Source organism: Pezoporus occidentalis, unplaced genomic scaffold, assembly GCF_034315485.1.
Source record: "Pezoporus occidentalis ecotype Australia unplaced genomic scaffold, CSIRO_AGI_Poc_V1 ctg8, whole genome shotgun sequence".
Taxonomy (NCBI): Eukaryota; Metazoa; Chordata; class Aves; order Psittaciformes; family Psittacidae; genus Pezoporus; species Pezoporus occidentalis.
In genome coordinates this window covers 7,512,992-7,535,025 of record NW_026916158.1, presented here as the reverse complement: position 1 = coordinate 7,535,025, position 22,034 = coordinate 7,512,992, and the positions used below count along the sequence as shown (strand labels likewise).

At 36.8% G+C, this 22,034-nt stretch overlaps 1 protein-coding gene and 1 long non-coding RNA gene across 2 annotated transcripts in view; one reads left to right on the top strand and one right to left on the bottom strand.

Moving 5' to 3' along the window:
* The window catches only part of BCHE (butyrylcholinesterase), a 320,419-nt gene that overhangs the window by 241,245 nt on the left and 57,140 nt on the right, over nt 1-22,034 (top strand). The gene's annotated exons all lie outside the window — the stretch shown is intronic.
* LOC134155642 (uncharacterized) lies at nt 9,351-12,594 on the bottom strand. The gene is made up of 2 exons (XR_009961655.1): nt 12,066-12,594; nt 9,351-11,919 (listed from the first exon to the last, which is right to left on the bottom strand). It is a non-coding gene; the product is annotated as an uncharacterized LOC134155642 (long non-coding RNA).

The following is a 22,034-nucleotide window of genomic DNA, read 5'->3' as shown; positions in this document are numbered from 1 at the left end:
TAGCAAGAGTGATGCAAAGCAACAGCTGTCCTACTGAGCCTGACTTTCCCGTGTCCATCTGCAACCTCAACCACCTGCATAGGGGAAAGAAACTGCAGAAAAACAAAACTGCAGAAAGAAGTGCTGTGTTGCTGTGTTTGCAAAGGAGAAACCTCCTGATTTCCAGCACAAACAACAGTTTTGAGAACTATTTCTCTTCTTACTCTTCTGCCAAAGGAAGTTTTCAATATACTGTGGTGTGAGCAAACTCCTAGCCAGGACAGAATGCTTCATCCTAGGTCATACACCATGCACTAATTTAACCCAAGGATTATCAAAATCAGTTAAAAGATTCTATAGGGTGAAAGTCAGCAAGCTGATAAAATAGGTTTTACTGAAGACAAAGATAACTCCCCACCTGAAATCTTCAGGAAATTGGACAAGTTCTGAAAATGAACTACTAGGTGATGGCATTCAAATAATGATCGCCTGCCCTTTGCATTTCCAAACTCTTATGAAGTTTGAAGCCAAGGCTGGAACCTGATAAAATACACAACTTTTTTGCAAGACTAAATATTTGCCTGGAGTCCAGGAAAATCTGCATAATCAAGCTTAGGATAATTTGCTTTGTTGGTTGGCAAACGAGCCTGAATTCAAGTCTCTTACCCACTTTGGAAAGGACTTCTGGAAAGATTAGAAAAAACCCCACATTTTGTTGCGAACAAATATTGCTATGGATTGTCCATTTTCTATGGAAATATACCTAGCACTTGAGTCCTCCTGTGAAGTATTTGGTACTTTTCGTTTTCACTGAAGTCTTTATTATAGCAGACATTGAAGATTTTAACAGAATTGAGTTTAACTGAAATTTATTGGCCATCCTTTCCCTACACAAACACTTTTTTAATTTAAAAGAACGTTTCTTACAGTTCAGTTTCAGCCCAATTGCTTTTACTTAGTGAAAACCCCTTAAAATGCAGTCTTACTACTCACTTAAGGAGAAGTTATTCATGTGAGTAATGGCAATAGGCCTAAATCCATAATCCTAAATAAAAGGTTAACTCTTGCAACAAATTATAGAGTGCCTGTTTCATTAGTTTTGCTTTTCTAAAGCAATTTCCAGACATATATTGAATATGTGTTACTTCCTAAAACAGAAATTTTATTGGAAGTTATATCTGAATAAAAGTGAGATGTGAATACTTGGAAGAAGGCACATGATTCTGAGACATTTCTCTTGCAGGCTGTAGATGATTCACAGGAAAGAAATTTTTGATGTCTTGCCAGAATACAAAACGCTAGATCCTTACATGGTGCAAATGAAAGGAGCTCCATTTTCTTCAGTACACATTTATGGCTGCGGTCTGGCTTATGTTTCCTTTTGTAGATATCTTTCACTGAACTGTCTTAGTTTTGAGCAGTCTTTGCTCAAAAAACAGCAACAACAAAAAAAAGGCAACTGTAATACCGGACACTGGACAGAGAAAACTTTGGGATTACAGAAATGTGGGTAGGAAAATAGTCTGATAATGTTTGAGCTCAGCACATAAATGAGATCTTTAAATAGACAGACCACAATGTGAATATTTTAGAGATGGCCTTAAATCATAAACTGTTCTTCTTCAGGGAAGTTTACTTTCAAACACTGGTTCTGGGAGATAGACTATTTTGCTCGCTTGCACTCTAATACTTTTGTAATACACATTTTATGTGATCCAGGTGCCTCAATCATGATTTAAATAGTGTGGCATTTATTAGTAAAATATACTGTCATTTGTAACTTGACAAAGCAATGCTTACTGATGAATGAAGTGTCCTGGAAAACTATGGAAATAAGACAGCAGCAAAATTATAGCTGCTGTAAGAGCTTAAAAAGTAGTGCTAAATAGTAGCATGCTATTAAACAAATTTTATTCCTTACATATGGCATTGAATGTTTATTTCCTAGTTAAAACATAAGGCAAATAAATATTCTAATTATAAATGAAATGGAAAGTATGCATCCCTTTGAATCTCTACAGCAACGGGTTTGCCAATGCTTATAATAAACAAAAGGGGATTCTCTCAAGGAATTGAAGAATAAATCTGATATATAACTGTGAAATAAGTAATACAAGCATCTCATAACTGCTTACAGCAGAAGTTCTTAACTATTGTCTGAACAGGATTAGTAGCCAGAAGTTATTTAGACTATCAGTGGATAAGAGAAGATTATGTATTCAAACTGCAAAATTGCTTCAGCATTGTATTTTTTTATTACGTCTCACATTTGTTTCAAAACTTGAGCAAGTACAATGGAATGTATCTGTATTTTCACTTTAGTCTTAAAAAAAGATATATTCAAATGTATCTGGGTGCATACATATCTTTTACACATCTTTTTAATGTATTCTCTTCAGTAGTAAGAAGTATATGGAGCATTCATAGCATGTATTTCTTCCAGAAATGATTCTAGTGAGATTAGGTTCCTCCGTGTTTATCTACACTTTTCCTTGTTGAGCATTTTATTTTTTACCTTTGTTACTTTTTGTCTAAAAATAATTGCTGATTTTTTCATCAGAAATGTGTATGCCCATTTATAAGGAAACAAGTGCCTACCTACAGTACACCAATGCCATTGTCAGTCTTGTCTGTAATCTGAAATGGTTTTGTTTATTTCATTATCACTGGATATCTTATTTTACAGCCCGAATTTCTCTTTTAAAATAAATTCTCAATACAGAAAGAAGATCCCCCTGTTGTAGATGGCAACAAATGTCTTAAAACTTTTACATCATGAGAGCAAATAATTAAATTAGAATATGCTTAGGATATTAATTCAACCTAGGAGGCGTGACATATTCATCTGTCGTGGTTTAAACCCTAGCCAGACAGCTTGTTCACTCCCTCTCAGTGAGTGGTGCCAGGCTGAGAGCAACCAAGGCCTGCCAACCACCCCCCCCCCGGGGCTCTCCCCTTCCCCACTCCCAGAGGAACGAGGAGGACGATCGAAAGAGTGCAACTCCCACGGGTTAAGACAAGAACAGTCCATCAACCAATGTACAACACAAATCACCACCGCTACCACCAACGACAACAATGGTAAGAGAAAATAACAAGGGAAGGGAATACGATATCACCGGCCAAAAAACGAGTCCCACCCGGAAGCCCGTGTCCTTCCGGGTAACTCCCAGTTACCCCCCAGCCCGGGTATGACGTGCTGTGGTATGGAATACCCCCCTGGCTAGCCTGGGTCAGGCGCCCTGTCCCTGCTTCCTCCCGGCTTCCCCTCCTCCCTGGCAGAGCATGAGCCTCACAAAGTCCTTGGTCAGGGTAAACATCACTTAGCAACAACCGAAAACATCGGTATCACCAGCACTGTTCCCAGGCTGGAAGTCAAAACACAGCACTGCACCAGCTACCACGAAGGAGAAACATGACTGCTACTCCTGAACCCAGGACACATCCCACTGCTGGAAAAAAAAACAAACAGGAAAAAAACAAAAGCTGTATTTATTTATGGTAGATTGTTAGCTATTAATTCAGCCTTGCAGGTTAATATTCAAAGAATAGAACAACATTTATTTCTACAGCTTTGATGCTTTAAATTAGACTAGTACTGTGAGTGACATGCAATGAGAACTCAGATGTCAGGAGTGCACAAGAGGACTTTTACCATTCTCAGTTATTTTTATTCCTCTTAATTTCTTTAAATAAAGTATAAAAATGTGACACTTTGTGCACTCATGTTTGTATATTTAGTGCTGGAAAAGGTAAAGGAGAAAAAAAAAAGAAAAAAGAAAAAGAAAATAAAAAGCCATGGTAGCAAACAGTATATTGTTTCACTCAATAAATGGCTGTTTTCATAGAAAGACTAATTTGGGAGATATTTCATAATTTCTGCTAAGTGTGTTATTGACATTGTCTTGTCTAAAGGCCAGTAACTCACCTTCCAAGTTCTTCACAAAGACTCAAAGAACCAGGAATGTTTTCTAGTTTAAAACAAAACCAAAAAACAACACAACCCTCTTTGTATCTTTTGAACTGTGTTTCCTGTCTATATCCTAATACCAGAATTAGCATTATGATAGGCTATTTATGCTTACAGGCATATCAGCTTAGATAATGTGTACCTGGAGATAAATTTGTCTGTGTATTGCATAATGCTCTAAGAACTGCAGTATGGAGGCTGAGGAATAATTGAAGATAAAATCCTCAGTGGTGAAATACCTTATGATTCTGCAGGAGCACAGAGTATAATAATGTGGTCTGGAGACAAATTTACAGTATGGGAAATTAGATGCCACCTGAATTTTGACTACATACCTGTATATAGTAAATAATCATGAATGATGAAATATTGGGTATGCTTTATAAATATATAAATATGCATTAACATTTGGTATGCAGGAAAGGTTTGTGTCAATGGAAGAAGGCTTACTCAGAGATGGGATATGAATATGCAGCAGCTGAACTTTACTCCTCTACTGGAATTTGTAAATCAGCATTCTTATTTTTGTTTTTACATTTTCTGTTGTAAAAAAGCAACTGGCTGCAGTATCAGCGCTTACCTTCAAAGCCTCTTGCCCTAGATTTCATAGCAGGGCAGAAATGAGACTTGATATTTTCACTACTTAACAGACCAGGGCTAGGAGATTTTGGCGTATTGCAGTGCTGCATGCGTGACATACTGTTCACCATGCTCCTTTGTTACTGTCCTGCAGCTCTTCTCTATGTCAGAATTTACTGTATGGGAAGCAGTTTTATCATAGAATCATAGAATAGTTAAGATTGGAAAGGACCTTAAGATCATCAAGTTCCAACAGGGACACCTAGCACTAAACCATGCCACCCAAGACTGTCCTACCTGGACCTGAACACAGCTAGGGATGGACCATTCACAGCTTCCCTGGCCAACCCATTCCAGTGCCTCACCACCCTAACAGTAAAGAATTTCTTCCTTATATCCAATCTAAACTTCCCCTGTTTAAGTTTTAACTCGTTACCCCTTGTCATATCACTACAGTCCCTAATGAAGAGTCCCTCCCCAGCATCCCTATAGAACCCCTTCAGATACTGGAAGGCTGCTATGAGGTCTCCATGCAGCCTTCTCTTCTCCAGGCTGAACAGCCCCAACTTTCTCAGCCTATCTTCATATGGGAGGTGCTCCAGCCTTCTGATCATCCTTGTGGCCCTCCTGTCAACTTGCTCCAACAGCTCCATGCCCTTTTTATGTTCCCTTCTTTTAGCATCCCTGCTGGCAAAGCTGACTGGGATGACTGCAATCCTCTACCCTGCGTCATACAGAAAAAAAATAGTGACCTGAAAGAACTGATGGGTTGAATGAGGTCATTAAACTGAGACAGTTGGACAAGTGACATCATTTTAAACTTTCAAATATGTGTGAATATTTGTTTAGTCAAATAAGTCAAATATTCTCATTTCCTAACCTGTTTCAAGGGAAATTAAGCAATCAGGATTTCTAACATTTTTGTCAGTCTGGAGACATATATGGATTACCTAATACCTTTATAATAGCCTTTGAAAATAGCCTTTCATTTAGATTACATATGAGGAAGAGCTTTACTGTGAGGGTGGGGAGGCATGGGAACAGGTTGCCCAGAGAAGCTGTGGCTGCCTCATCCCTGGCAGTGTTTAAGGTCAGGTTGGACGGGGCTTTGAGCAACCTGGACTAGTGGGAAGATGTCCCTGCTTGCGGCAGAGGGGTTGGAACTGAATGAGCTTTAAGGTCCCCTCCAACCCAAACCGTCCTATGATTCTATGATTTTAATATAAACCTAGCTCAAATTTCATTCTGGCCATTAATTAAATCACTATGATTTTTTTTTTCTTTAACATAAGTGATTATATTTAATAAATGGCAACTACTATAGAAATAAGGTATACAACAAGTAATCCTATGTTTTAAAGTTGTTTAAATTATGTGAAACTGTGGCTTAAACTTGACTAAAATAACCATGATTTAGGAAGTGTTAATATTATTTTGATTTAGCTTTTACTTTTGCTTCTTTTTGAGCAATATTTCCTAATTTTAACAAGTGCTTCAACACAGAAAAAAGTCTGTTAGTCATCAAATAGAAATAATACTAAGAACCTTGATCTCCTGGAATAAATTTTTGGTATGTATGACATTTAGATGTTTTCATTATTAAAATTACCTCCAAAAATACCTATTGCAGATACTTACTATTAGTGATAATGATTATGCAGTTTAAACTTCAACATTTCTTTCCCTCTCTTTTTTTTCCTCAGTGAATACTCATTACCCTGATAAGTAGCCCATTTCTCCATATTGTTGCTGGGATTTTTTATGTAAGAAATTATAGGTGATGACTCAGAATTACCTTTTAGAACTGATTCGACTAGGAATATATTAATTGGTTTGTTCTAAAGTAGTAATTTATTACATTTGAGCATAATATCTTGACAATCGTCCATGTACTGACAAAACAGCTTTCTGAGATGTATTTATACGTGTTTGAAAAGATCATTTTGTATTTCTTGTACATTCTGGGGTTCAAGGAAATATGCCATGGCTGATGTAGGAAGGCAGACTCCAACGTCTGAAAAAACTTGCAATATAATTAAGTGGTAATAGTACTATTGCAGTGTTTTACAAGTCAGTAACAGTCTCCAAGTGAATAAACTATGAAGCTGAAAGCTGCACAGTTTATTCCAATGAAGGAACTGGACTATTGCCAAGAGTGTTGCTACAATAGTGGCGTCAAATTAGTATTCTGTAAATGTTTGATTAAATAAAGTTCAGTGTGGATTTTTGCATGTGGTATGGAAAATAATGTCTCTGTTTGAGAATGAAGAGAAAGTGTCATTTGTGGGGTCACCGCCTTTGAGGCATGCCCTGTGATGCGGTCAAGTGACCGCAAGTCTCTTATTTAACACACCAGCATGTGGAATGAGAGCAGATTTTCAAGGTGTAAAAGGCACTGAAAGGAGAAACACCACCTACAGTTCCAGTGTAATGGGGTACTGACATTATTCTCAGTGGTCCTACCTCTCCTGAATTTTGGAGCTAGAGGATTGAGACATAAAAAACCTAAATGAGTTGTAAATCAAGAAGTTAATGTTTTGGTCTCTGCACCAGCATGGTGGCTGTGATGAGTATCACACTTTTCTCAGAAAAGACAGATTGAAAGATTTTTGGAAGATGTGCAGCCTAAGTTTTAGAAATATGTGGAAAATTATCTGTGAAGCCCAGCACAACCCAGGTAAGAACTAGCAGGACACTGGAGTGGTTCCTGAGACAAATCTCCATGACACTGAATCTTGACAACTCTGCTGAGATTTCCATATAAAGGAACTAATTTAATATAAACATTTGGATGCAGATGCCCACTTGAACTAGCAACTGGATGGAGGCCACCAGTTTAGTTTGTATAAATGACCGAACAGCTGTCAAACTGTCACGATTTTGGTCAAAAGCCAGCTTTTGAAGAATGATTTAGAGATGAAAAATCTGGGGGTGTGTGGTTATTGATCCCCTCAGACCTTGTGCTGTACCTCACCTTCATTGAAAAGTACTCAAGGAATAAGGGTGGTGGAATGGCAGCAAACAAGAGTACAGATACTTCTTTGGCAGATTAAATATACTAATAAAGATACTTCTCTTGCCACAGAAACCAGTTCAGACTTTCATTTCCAATGCAGGTGTCAATAAATACTTGCAAACTAGATGCGTCAAATATCTTGCATCACATCAGCCATAAATGCTGAAGAAATGAAAGATTATGGTATCAACCAAAATCAATAACATACAATAAAAAAAGTGTGGAGTATAAAATTTAAACAAAAATAGAAACATAGATGCTTGAGAATAAACAAGACTAAACTTAGGTTTGTGTTTCTGTAACTATGTTCTTCAGAAAATCAGGCTCCATGTTCTGCTTTGAAGCTCCAACACTATGAAACATTTGCAAGGGGAACACAAAATTAGCAATCAACACAACTGATTAAAATGAGTGATTGGAATTGTTTACTATAAAACCCAGCACTCTTTAACTGAAAAGTTAACATGAGGCTACTATTTTGACATGTTAATTGAAAACAGAACAAACTATTTCCTAACTAGTTCTATTAAAAACTTTTCTTATTGGACTCAAATAAACTTAATACAGAAATACCCTTAACATCATTTGAAGTTATATATACAGTAGATGCTTTCCAGTAAAGGTGATCTGAGTTTGCCACCAAGGATGGTCTAATCCACAAAAGTTAAGATCAAGATTTGGTCAAGGCCTTGGTTAAGATCAAGATGTACAGTAAAATTGAAAATAATTATTAGGTTTTCCATAAAGAACACTTTGTTTAGTGGGCAAACAGTACCACTGTTCTGACAGTATACACACCTGTTCATAACCCTTATTTTTATGCTTGTGCTTTATTCATTACACATACTGTGACTTAACATCCAGTGGTTGAACACTTACCCATATTCCTAAAATGCCAATTAAAAAAAAAAAAAAAATCATCAATACAAAAAATGTGGCAAAGAGCAGGTGCAGAGAGGGATCAGCAATTTCAATAGCAGGCTTCTTTTAGTTCCTTACACTTACTGTCAAGCACCATCTTTGCACTAAATCCAGCTTCCATAGTAGATAACAGCAATACTATGTTAATGGCAGCTGGATGAGGATCATCTTGAAATACCACTAGAGAACTCTTAACAAAAGATAGATAGATAGATAGATAGATAGATAGATAGATAGATAGATAGATAGATAGATAGATAGATAGATGATAGATAGATAGATAGACAGACAGATAGATAGATAGATAGATAGATAGACAGATGGATAGATCCAGCTAAATATTCTTTTTTGTTGTTTGTTTTGCTTCTTTCCTCAGGATGATTATTGGGGCTAAAGGAGTGCTGAAACCGCATTTTGACTCACATCATCTCTTCCTGGAGGACTCATTCCATTGGGTAGAAATTGCATCAATGGAGTGAAGAGCAAACAGAAAATATATTAAATGCTGAAGTGGATTAAGCTGTTCTGACATGACAGAATATCTGAGTGGCTGCTGCCAGACTGCTTCAGCAACACACTTAAAGGAATTTGTAATAGACCGATTTCCCATTTTACACTGCATTTCTACTTATGGTTCCATCATTCTCTTGGTATAGTGAATCATCTGATATGATGAAGGGATAAAAGAACAGTTGCTCCACTTTATGAAATTATTATATATTATGTCAATAGGGAAAATGAGAGATCAAAGTTCGGCCGTGGGAGTTTATATGAAAGAACTAAATAATTGACAAGTAAAATGGAACCTGAACCTCTTGCTGGTAATCTTTCCTAGACTTTTCAGTCAAAACATTTTAAATTAAGATAGAACAGTGAAAACCAAAATAAATATAATAAACTTTTATTTTATTGCACAGTTCTTCTAATTTCCAAATACAGGATTCAACTCTGATCCTATATAGTTGAGCCTTTTCATCCTGGCCTTTTTAGTTGAGCTAATCAGTATTTTTATCAATGTTTTTTTGTCCAATTTTCTGCCATTTCTCTTTTGCTTAATTGGAACCAAAACAGTTTGGATTGCTGTACTGAATGGAAGTAATTTTTGTCAACTCAGCATTTTATTGCTGCCGTGCTTCCACATTAACTGAGAGTGTCTCATCCCTCTGATTTTCTCTCTAGGCCAAGAAAATCTTTAACATTTTGTAGCTTTCCAAAAGATTTTTTGCTAAGTTGTTGTTTTGAGGCAGTATTTGCAATCGAGAAGCTGATAGAACAAGCAAAGATGTAAATATTTTCCCCTTAGCAAGCACTGATTCATTGAAATGGAAATTATTTATGCAAAAGTACTGTGTTTTGAACATCATCACTTGTGTCAGGAATGAGAAGCAAAAGTAATTTAAAATCAGGTGTTTTATATTTCTTTGTTTTACAATGTCTTTTTATCATTAGACTTATTTATATTCTGTATAACCTTTCTCATGAACAGAATATACAAGTGCAATGCAACAGATAACATACAACTTTTAACATTTCACAGAACTAAAACAATCCTCTCCATGGAAGTGGTGGGGATTGGAATTGAAATATATTCTTTTAAGCTTGCTCAGAAGAAGGAAGAAAAAAAAGAGTAACTTTGATATCTAAGGTCTGAAACATTAAATATCTAGCAAGCCCAAAAAGTAATACCCCAGGAACTGCATTCTTCCCACTGCACCAGGGCTCCTCTGCTTCCTCACCACTTGTGTCCCACATGGCCTGAACATTGTGGAGTCTGCCACCTTCTTCTTTTATGTATGCCAGGCATTTCCCTAGAAGCAAACCTAACTGAGCTTAAACAAAAATAAGAAACAAAAGAAACAATAATAATTTTTGCCTGTTACTAGATTTGGTAACAAAAAGATATGTTGATATATAAACATATAGTTGTACATAAGCATTAATATATAACATATATAAATACATATTAAAATAAATGTTGAAAGTGAAATGACGAACAGAAGTTAGGAGTGTATGTGGATAATCTTAACTTTTAGCTAGTAAGATACAGCACAGAAATTTCAAGTGGTGATTGAAAAATCCTAAGAACTAGTCCTGTTGCGCTGATACTGTGTCATGGCAGTGGAGAGAGTTTTGTGCTCTTGAGTGGTCCTTTTACAGAAGAGTAATCAAACAGTGCTGCTGCATTTTGCTTTTTTGAGAGCCTCAATTTGTCCTGCAGTACTGAGCGGTATAGCTTGATCCCTGGCAGAGAGCATTCAGCTGAACTTGTTACAAATCATTTGGGTGGCTTTTCCAGCACATACATGGTAGATGCAGCAGGGTGAGCAAACACTGTACCTGGTAACACACGGCTGTATACAACAACTTAATTTCAGTGGGAAGCTCACTCAAGACAGTGTTCTTCCGGAGTTAGGCATATTTCAGTCCATGGATTGCGTCAAGTGGAATTTGGACCAAAATAATAATAGCTGAAGAGATGTCGTTAGAAGATTGTGAAAAGGAGTTAGAACTTTTGTCATGGTACTGTCATTTCTTGGAGAACTTCAGGCTTGAAGAGGCATTTCCAGCTCAAAGGGGTCAAATATTAATTCAGGTGACATAAACGCAATTTTTCATAATAGTAACATTATTTCAATATATTACAAGAAATTACACTGTTTATTACAATTTTGGAGTTTCACTACCATTATACTGAAGGTATTGAAACTAGTCACACAATTCCTTTTATTTTAGAGCAAATAGACTTCAAAATGTAGTTATTCATGCAGATTTTCGGTTTTAAACAAGAAAAATATATGTACCCTTACAGTGATAAAATAAATTGAAGGTACTTCTTGTCTTGCAGATTTCAAAGTGAAGTTGTAAAGTAATAGGAGTTAGGCTCCTTCCCAAAAATATTCATGAAGTCTGAATTTTTTAATTCCCAGAGCATATCTCTGTAGCTATACAGTTATGTATGTACAGAAATATCTAACTAGAAGAAAAATTATGTTTGAGTCGGATTGAGAGAAAGATGAGTAGCTCATTAAAAGCCTGAATGCGTCTTTGGCATTGCCATATGAGATGCTCAAAACTATGTGCAGGGCAGGTGTCAGTTCTGAAATGGCAGATGGCATTTTTGGTGCATCAACATCATTAGCTAGCAGCAGAGCTTCAAAAGTAAAGGTTTTGGGATGGGAGGTACCCTGCAAAATCAGCTCTCCTTCAAAATAACTGTGCTAGGAGCACATTCCCTTCTGTGACTGAGGAATCCACAGGACAGAAAAGATGTAAGAAAATGGTTGCTATCTTCTGCAGATGATACTTTGTAAGACTCCTTTTTGAGCTCCTCTGACAGGTCACCTTGGCCTGAATATTTGAGGCTAATTGGTATGGAGCTGGAGCTGCCACACTTTAGCCAAAAGTCTGTCAATACATCGCTACAGAGCAAGGAGCGAGCTCTACCTTCTCTGTGCTTCTTTCCAAGTAACAAAACAAAGACAGAAATATTTATTTACTTCACTGGAATTAAGAAGAATAAGTGAAAAATGCTTTGAAAATAAGTAATTATTATTAAAGCTTATTGATGCAGCAGAAGAATGTACTTCAGTGAATTCAGACAAACCTGTGAAGAGTCAAGGGCTACTCTCATTTCACATTCTTTTTCTCTTAGTGGTGGTTTGGAAAGGCTGTGCTCAAAGTACTTATTTGGTCCCAGTCTCTCAAATCTCTTTGTTGTAAATGTGATATCTTTAGAGCATGGAGGATAGGATTCAGCTGGAGACAAAACTGCATGTACCAGCACGCTGCATCTCATACTTTGGCCATTTTGTTCCTTTGCCCCTCACCCCACACAACAAAGAAAAGAGAGATCTTAAAAACTGTGGAAAAAAAAAAAAGAAAAGGCAGCTGATTTTGTTTACATTAAAATTCATGAACACATGGCATGGCCTTTAAGCTCAAAAAGTTACAGTGTTTGCATGAAAGGACAGCTCCTCATGCACAGATCAGGCCATTTTAAAAAAACCTGCAATTATGACGGCAGTAATGCCATTTTTCTGGAGCTAGAGGTTTGGTTTTACTATCTTTTCTCATCTCTTCAGCTTCTTTTTGTTCCTCTCCCTAACACTATAAGCCATATTTCTTGGGGAATAAAACAACAAACCAAACAACAAAATAAAAGCAACCAAAAAATAAAAAAACATGCCCCCTGCCCCCCCCCCCAAAAAAAAAAAAACAACAAAAAACAAATAAACCCAAAACTTAATTAACAAGAGCATATCTTATTTGGCAATGATGCTGATTGCTGATGACATTTTCATGTTCATTTTTTTATGTTACTGCTATATAGTGTATTCTCAGCTTTGTCTGTGGGCTCATTTATTTCCTAATTTATCTTTGAGAATAGAAAACCTTCAAGTATTAAAACTGAAATTTAAGAAAAGAAAACTGGACTTGAGGGTGCTGGTAGCTAGTCAAAATAAAATATCATATGAATAATTCCATACTTCAAAGGACAGCAAATGATTTGCAGGGGGTTAGAAAGCAATGTCAGGTTTTTTTCTCATACTTTGGGTTAAAAAAATACCAGATTTACTGGGGGTACATGTATATTGCTTGGAGACTGTCTACTCCAATATAGGGGGAAGACTGGGCTGACACAAAGGGCATTGCTTCACCTCACCAGGGGTCCAGGACACTTTGTGGAGGTCTGATTTTAAATAGCAACAATGCCACATTAGACGTCACAAAATGAAAGGCTCAGTTGCATCCAGGAGCAGGTGGCCAACACCTCTCAAAATAGCACCATTTCAGTGTTGAATTTTGTGTCCAGCTTACTGCGTTAATAAATGGATAAACTGGTGTGATTACATAGGCTGCAACCTCAAAACATGTTTAGTACAAGGCCAAGGCTTTTTATTTTTATTGCAGCAGCATGGCATATTAGATACTAGACCTAATGGGAATGACTGGCAGCATTAATGATAGAACAATATACCAAGCTGGGCTCTTGACTTGCAATAACTGAATAACGTTTGTGGGACAGCTCTGGGAATCCTCTGTGTGAGCAAAAGAAGTCCTGCTGTTTTCTCGTTTAATTAAGTTTAAATCTATGGAGACTGGCGGTGCGTGTCTTGGGCTTATGCCTTTTTTTTTTTTTTTTTGACTTATTCCTTGCAGCTTAATGTCATTGTAAAGTAGTTTTTAATCAACAGACATTCTTAACTGGGAATGAATCTGACACCTAGTTACCTTAGTATAATGATTTTTATTAATTGCAACACTAAGTAGACGAAAAATATCTAAGATGATACGCAGTAATAAAACACTGAACAGTAAGCTAGACTTCAAAAAGAACTTTATGATTTTCTCTTCTGGGTCACTCACAGTTGTGGTTGCCTGGACTTTTTAACCGGAGGGGCTCTCTTTAGTCTGGTTTTAACGTTGCAAACCAAGTCATTAAGGGTTTTTTTCCTACATCAGGCGGAAAATTATGGGTCAGAGGAGGAGCATCTGGTTTCCGAACCACCACAAATATTTGTGAGTTTCAAGGGAAACTGATTTAGTCCTGCTTTATGAAAAAATACTACTTCTATGCATTGGAAAGAGTTGTAAATATAGGTATGGATACAGATATAAATATACAGATAAAAAGACACGTATACTGTATGATTCAGTACTTCTTGGAGCCAAGATCAGCTGAATGATGTTCCTGACAAGAAGCCATGTAGCACTACAGCACAGGGAATGAAATTAGCCATGCTACATTTAAGTAACCTTGGTCAAGAAAGGTGGTAATTGCTAAATCTATGAACTTTTAAATTAGCATTTCCAGACACAGGAAGCTAGAATGGGATTATTTAATGTAATAAAGTTCTTTTTAATGCAGGGAAAAGTTGCTGATTAGAGGTAACTAAAGTAAAGAAGTAAAAGATATTTAGCCACTGCAACATGCATCTTTACAAGAACCAGGTAACTTATTCTTGAGCTTTAGCTTTCTTATTTGTTTAGCAAATAGATGTGATCTGCCTGCCAATTTGCATCACCCTTCACTGCAGGTTCACAGACAAGGTAACAGTTTTCCATGTAGGTTTCCTAATGTTAAATTAGCAAAGTACATACTTTTCCCTCTTTCCAGCCTCTTGTCATGTCATGCGTTACTTTGCTCTTTCCTCTTCCCCTTTCCTGCAAGTTGTAGGCTAGTAGCTTGAGTATTAAATGGGGAAGCAAGGATATGGTTATAAACAAGGTAAAAGGAAGGATTAAACTTTTCTCCATATCCCTGGTGCTTCTTTAACTTGTAAAGGAGAGACTGAACTCTTTCCATGTCTGTGTTGTGCACAGAGCCTTATCCGGTAGAGACTCTGTGGTGGCTCGTCAGGTTACTTTGGTTGCAGACAGAGAGAGAAGCATCCCATTTGTAGTTCCTCCTATGTCCAGGTCTAGCAAAACTAGCTGTGTCTTCACAGCTCTGCATGTACTGCTAAAGAGACATGCAAGTAAGTGTCCCAGGCTAGGAAACCGTTCTCTCTGTGTGTGTATGAAAGAGCATGTATGTTTCCTGTTGAAAAAAAAAATCCTCTCAAGGATATTCCTTTTTTGTTGGAGGGACAAACCTAAATTTGCACTGTCAATGTTCAAAGGGGCATGTTAGAAGTCCACAGAGCTCTCCTTTGGACAAGTGATGGTCCATAACACCTCAAGGTCAGCACCCAGAATTAACTCATATAATAAGGGGATTTTTCTCCCCATGTACTTAGGAATAGCAATCTCAGTTTTGAAGAATATGCGATAAATACTGGCAATTCATACACTAAAAGGCAAGGATTAGATTCAATATTTAATGTCTATACTAGAGACTACTGACAATCATATCAACTGAAGGTGGCAGGATAAGGTGGAAAAAATTATAAATCAATGAAAGGTAATGTCAAAGAGCAGAAAAAAGAAAAACTATAGAGGCAATTTAAAGTCCCATGGGTAACCCTAGAAGCTAAGGAATGCTTGAACTAAAGCTTTTGTTTATAATGTTGTTGTTCTTTCAGTACAGATTTTCTAATTTTGGTATATTATATAAATCAATATCACAACAGAAAGATAAAATGACACACATAAAATAAAACACAAAATTACCCCTTTATGGGCTAACTGCTTTTTAGATATTATTCTTAAAGCACCAAATAAAACAAGAATTTTATAGCTGTCTACAACATATGAATGAATTCACCACCTCTCTGCACTCCCAGGTGATTAACACATATGTATATTCTGAGCATTACCTGAGTGCCTTCCGCTATCATGAGAATGTAGAATTTGTCTTCCTGTGGATTATGAAGGTCAAATGTATTTCAATATTTAGTTGCATTCTGCAGAGATACCAGGAAATACTTTGTCTCCAGCTGAAGTCCAAAGAGAGGGATAAATCTGATTTTACCATGGTTTTATGGGACACTTTACAAGTCATCCAGAACTTGGAAACTAACTTTTGGTAGCTAAAGAATGAGCTTTAATATATCATCTGAATCTCTGGGAATTTCTATTATGTTAGAGACAGATACGGATCATAATTTTATGAACAGAAATACCCACATTTGTTTTATTCACTTAATCTCTCATGGAATTTGCATCTGAAGAAATTGCATATGTAAAAACTTTTTCTTCATAACAAACACTGCAAAAAAATGCCTGTCTTATGGTAAGTTTGGGATGATATAGCATCACCTAGCCAAGTTTTTCTGAAAATGAAGCCTTATTTCTCTGCATTTTGTCCATTTTATCCACCAAAAGCAGCTAACATTAGATAACAGCATTTATTTGATACTTGATCATCACAAACATATGAGGATATCTATCTAGTGAAATTCCCAAAGATAGAATATCAAAGTAACAGTACCTTTAATTCTGTTACGATCTTCTAGATGAGTGGAGCATGCAAACAGTTCTGCTTGAGCACATTTTTCTACAATGCTTCCAATAGAGGGGAAATCATTCTACTAATGTAAAACAAAACAAAATAAAACCGTGCTGCAGGACACCATTTATATAACATTTTGGAAGAATCTTTTTTTAACACAAAGAAGTCATAAGGTACTAATGTTGACAGTTCTGCTCTGTTTTGGGAGATTAATGCACTGATGGTGCCGCCCATAATTCAAATACTTTTGATAGTATTATAAATAAATATTCCCTGTAATGAATTTTAGGTCTTACAGAAAAGTGGTATTTTCCGCCTTCTTTGGAGGCTTCTGAAAGTTACAAAGTGCATCATATTTAAATGTAGAGATAAAAAGAAAAATTACTTGAGACCTATTTCTTTCTTTAGTTTAAGGAATAGGATTTTATTTTTCTTTAAAGCTGATATATTTAGCACTTAATTTGTAGGTGTCATCTCCTCACCTCTTTCTTTCATATATGCTCTTATCTTTTGCGAGGGTGATAAAAGCTGCACCTACCACAGCAGGTCTTTAGACCTATCCTTTAGGGTCAGTGTATGGTAAGTATAGCTCAGAAAAACTGTTCTTCCTCTGTCTTTTCTAAAAGAAGCTGAGAAAGTCCAATAGCTGTTTGTTATGACCGTATTGTTATATCTGAATACTTTCAGCCTTGTTGGAAACAATTTTTGAACAGTGTTAATATCAAGGACAACCAAGTTCTCTATGCAGAACAGAATTTTAAAGATTTTATAAATGAAGGTTAAAAAAAAAACAAAACAAGCAAAAAAAGAAAAGAAAAATATAAAAGAAAAAAGAACACAAAAAACCCATAACCACCCCAACCAGCAAATAAAACAAACAAAAACCAACAAAACAAAAGAAAAACAAACAAAAGTCTGGTCCTGCTTAGAAGACGGTTGATTTCATTTAGCATCAACCTAAACTGCCTTCTCATTTCCATCTCAGAGGCCGGTTAGGAAAATGGCAAATGTTGGAGCTGACAAAACCAAAGGTTAATACCCAGGGATGGAGGTGGCTTGCAAAGCAAGCAAAATGAGAACACTATGAATAATGCACATATTCCACCCAGTGGGCTGAAATTGCAGTTGATTTCAAAGGACTCAACATGTGCATTTGCTTGAAATCCAGACAGCAATCTAAACATTTTGCTGTAAATCAAATATTTACTTTTAAACAACGTATAAGTCTGGAGATATGGAAACTATGTTTGCTACCTCAAACTAATATGAGTTTCCACAGCATCCAGATTTTGATGCCTCTTCTGAACTGGATGATAGACATATTTGTCAAGTTTTTTCTGAGACAAGAAAACAGCAATAAAGAAACTACCATTTTCCCTATTATAACAAATTCAAGGTTTCTCTAACATCAGTTTGAGATTAAAAGAAAAAAAGGAAGTCTACAACCAAAGCACTAAAACCAAATAAGAACATGCTACATTACTTTACAATTATTCTCCTTAGAAACCCTTACCAATTAAACCTCAATATATTTGTTAATTTCAGAAACAAGAAAAAGATTGTTTCACATTGCTTATTATACATTTATTCTCTTAAAAGTTAATTTCTAATTATTGTGAATTTTATATCAATTTGGAGGTAAGATGCAAAGGCAGCTTTGTACATCTTTGTAAATACCTTTTTTCCCAGACTCGGGATCTGTTGCTGTAGCTAAGCTCTAAATACATACATAATTTCACGTAATGTTTTCTCATCCATAGCAAGGCTTAATTTGTTTTCATGTTTCAGATCTCTCATATTTAAAATGTCAGATGACTGCATTGCTAATCTTGCAGTTAACAACTGGCCTTCCTACCCTTTGTGAATTCAAAGCTACATGTCTATTCTTGCAAAAAGCCTCCCACTAATCTCATCCAAACTTCTCAAAGATACCTCTGCAGAAGCTGTGCTGCTTATTTGCTCTCTTGCTGAATATCTTAAGATAAATAAAAAAGTAATAGGACCTTACAATCTGATCATTAACACTTAATAGCTCTAAAATGTATTTTCCTTCCTACAGAGAATGTACGAGTCTATTCTGTAATGAACAACAAAGGAAGTGTAATGAAAGTACAAGTAAGGAATTTACAGAGACAGTTGGCATCTACATCAGCAATCTACTCATTTCAATAGCTAATTGCTAATTCAGTGTTTAATTGCTCAGTATCACATTATGTACTTGTCTGCAAAATACAGCAGTCAGTTCAAATGGCTTTCAGAAGGGCTTCTTAATGGCACAGTTCTCTTCCTAGCCTCTTACTAAATGTAATTATTACAGATGTCATCTGGAATATTTAACAGATATGAGCAGCCTCCCATCGCCTGCAAAATATTCAACTGCTTTCCAAGAAGTCCCAGGACCTTTTTTTCAGACACTGAAGCTGCTCCCTCTAGGTGACTGTCAGGCCATCGCACCACCCAGCCAGCATGCCAAATATATCAACCTATTATTACCTGTCCCAGACTGTATGGGGCAAGGCCACCCTTTAGTCCCTGCTCCATGGGGTCTGCAGAGTGCATCACCACCGTGACATAGTACATGACCCATTGCTGCTCTCAAATGAAATTTTAATAAGTACAATTTTCTCTCCATTCTTGTGTGGGGAACATTATGTCCTCATAAAAAATTGCAGTGTAAGATCCAGGTTCACACTGGTCAGCCAATTTATATTATAAATTAGTTATGATAAAACATTTTAAAACTTTAGTAGAGCTCAGATCATTTGGGGTCTATTTCAAGGAGAATTATGCAACCTCCTGCAAGCAGGAAGCATTTTTCAGTGTTTCAATGTCTGCGTTATATTCCAGACATTAGAAAGCATTTAAAAGGAGCACAAGCTATAAGCATTGCAGGTAAAGCAAGGCAAAAAATTGTTCACAATTTGCTGAGCATCAGTATGTTTAGATATATCTGGTAATCTCTGTATAGCAATTTATGCTACAGCAGCCAAAGCACAGAAACTACATTTGTATCCAATTTAAAAACATGAATGTTCCATTGTTACCCTAGAGCTTAAAGACAATTTACAGAAGTAGGGCAGTATGAAGTATTGCTACAATAAACTGTTGGTTTACTGCCCTTTTATAGCAAAAATTAGGGGAACACTGCAACTGTTGTCAAGTCTTAAAATATGGTTGCAATAAAAGAGAAGCCATTGGGTTTCTCTAATTTCAATGGTTTCCTTTATTATTCAAACACCTTTTTGAATCTTTCATCGATTCAGATGTGATTTGTAAAATTAAATACATAATCCTTCAGCAATTAATCTAAGTCTCTGGCTACTGCTAAAGTAGGTTTTTTTTATGTGTTTTTTTCCTTCCATGAGATAACATTCTAATTCTTCAAAAACTTGCTCATTGATTCCCCTACTTAGCAGGAGTTTGAAGAGGTTATAAAATGTTTTCCTGGTAATATTTTTCTAGAATTAAAGAAGAAACACCTTATAACTAGTCTCTGTGAATTCATTTGATAATCACCCTAGTGAGATTTTATTGTTGACTTAGACATAAATGATACATTCTAGTTCATAGAAAGCTACAGTCACTTTGATCATGTCAGACTTCTTGTATAATGATTGAAGATCCAGGATACAGTGAGTTAATATAGTCAATAAGAACAATTACTTTCATGACTGTTTTCAGTGAATAAAAGGAATTAACTAAATGCTCAAAAATATGTAAATACAATGGGCTACCATCTATTCCTTACCTCCCTTCAACAAGAGAAACAGAATAGCTCAAAATGTCCAGTCTAGACTTTTTAAATTAACAACAAGCAATGCTTCACTGCATGATTAGTCCCTCTGAAAACAACTGTAATGCCAGAGGATTAATATACAGCAATAAGATCATAAAAATTCAAATCCTTAGACTCTTTGGGGAACAGCACCCAGGATTTAAGAAGCCTTCATTTGTTGCTTTGGGCACACTCAGAACACCAGATAATGGCTTTAGGTGGAAAGAAATTTCCCCTCATCAGCATAAGAATCAGTAAATGCAATTACAAATTCAGCTGCTGCTTTTTGTATGATGATAAGGAATGGAGAGGAGGTATTTTCAAAATGTGTAAACTAAAATAATGTAGAGAATTACAAGTCTGAGAGTGGATTGAGTTAGAACAACCCTGTAACTCCTTGAGTTTACACCAGTCACTTTGCAAAGAGTCAAGGAGAGAGATGTCTCTTCCATGGTCTGCAAACTCTGAGTTAAATGGTCCTTAGACAAACAGGCAATTCACAGCACAGTTGTTCACAAGCACAATTTTAAGGTGCTCCTCACATGGAACAGTTGTTGATGTCTGCATGAGGCACTTGAAAGAATGAGCTTTAAGCAGAGGGAGTGGAGAAAAATAAGTAAGTAAAAATAAAAAAGAAAAAGATCAGTATAGCAGTTGACAGATATTTGGATTTTAGTAAGGCATTTGACACTGCCTCATGAAATCTTAACTGAAAAATTAATTCAAGTCAGCTTGGCTGGAGACATTTGTGTGTGAATTGAATACTGGCTAAAAGACAAATGAAAAAAATTACGATACACAGCTGTGTAACAAGATGGTTGGAAATGTCCAGTGGGGTAACACATACTGATTATTAATCTGGGTTTACTTTTTTTAATCATTAATAAGATATAAAAAGACATAGACGAGATCTAATGAAATGCATAGATTATGCTCGTTCTAGAAGATCTAAAATGACAATAAGGAGGATGAAATAGTGAATGACAAGAAACATGGATGAAGCATGGCCTAGATTCATCAAGAGAGTCAAAATTTTACTGCAAACAAAAAAAAACCAAGATGAAACATATACATTGTTGGAAGATGAACCATCAGAATAAGCAATGTGGGAAATGGAACAGTAGTAATGGATATACCATCTGATATCTGTTGGAGGGACAGTACAAGCAATCCAGGAGATTCCTTAATTCTGTGGAAGACAACTTCCTCCTGCAAGTAACAGAGCAGCTGACAAAGAGAGGTGCCATGCTTGATCTTGTGCTCACCAACAGGGAGGGGCTGGTTGGAAATGTGATGCTCCAGGGCAGCCCTGGCTGTAGCCATCATGAGATGGTCATGTTCGAGATCCTCAGGACAGTGAGAAGAGCGTGCAGCAAGCTCACTGCCCTGGGCTTTGAGAGCAGACTTTGGCCTCTTCAGGAACTGGCTTAGTAAAGTTACATGGGATAAAACCCTAGAGGTGTAGGACCTTGCACTTGGCATGGTTAAACTTCATGAGGCTGGCATCAGCCCACCTCACAAGTGTGTCGAGGTCCCTCTGGATGGCATTCCTTCCCTCCAGTGTATCAACCGAACCACACAGCTTGGTGTCATTGGCAAACTTGCTGAGGGGGCACTCAATCCCACTGTGGGTCCAACTGGGTCAGAGCAATCCCAGGTATAGCTACAGGTGGGGCAAAGAAGAGATTCAGAACAGCCCTGTGGAGAAGGATCTAGGGGTGTTGGTTGATGAGAAACTTAACATGAGCCAGCTTCAGTGTGAACTTGCAGCCCAGAAAGCCAACCGTATCCAGGGCTGCATCAAAAGGAGCGTGATCAGCAGGTCAAAGGAGGTGATCCTGCCCCTCTACTCTGCTCTCATGAGACCTCACTTGGAGTATTGTGTGCAGTTCTGGTGTCC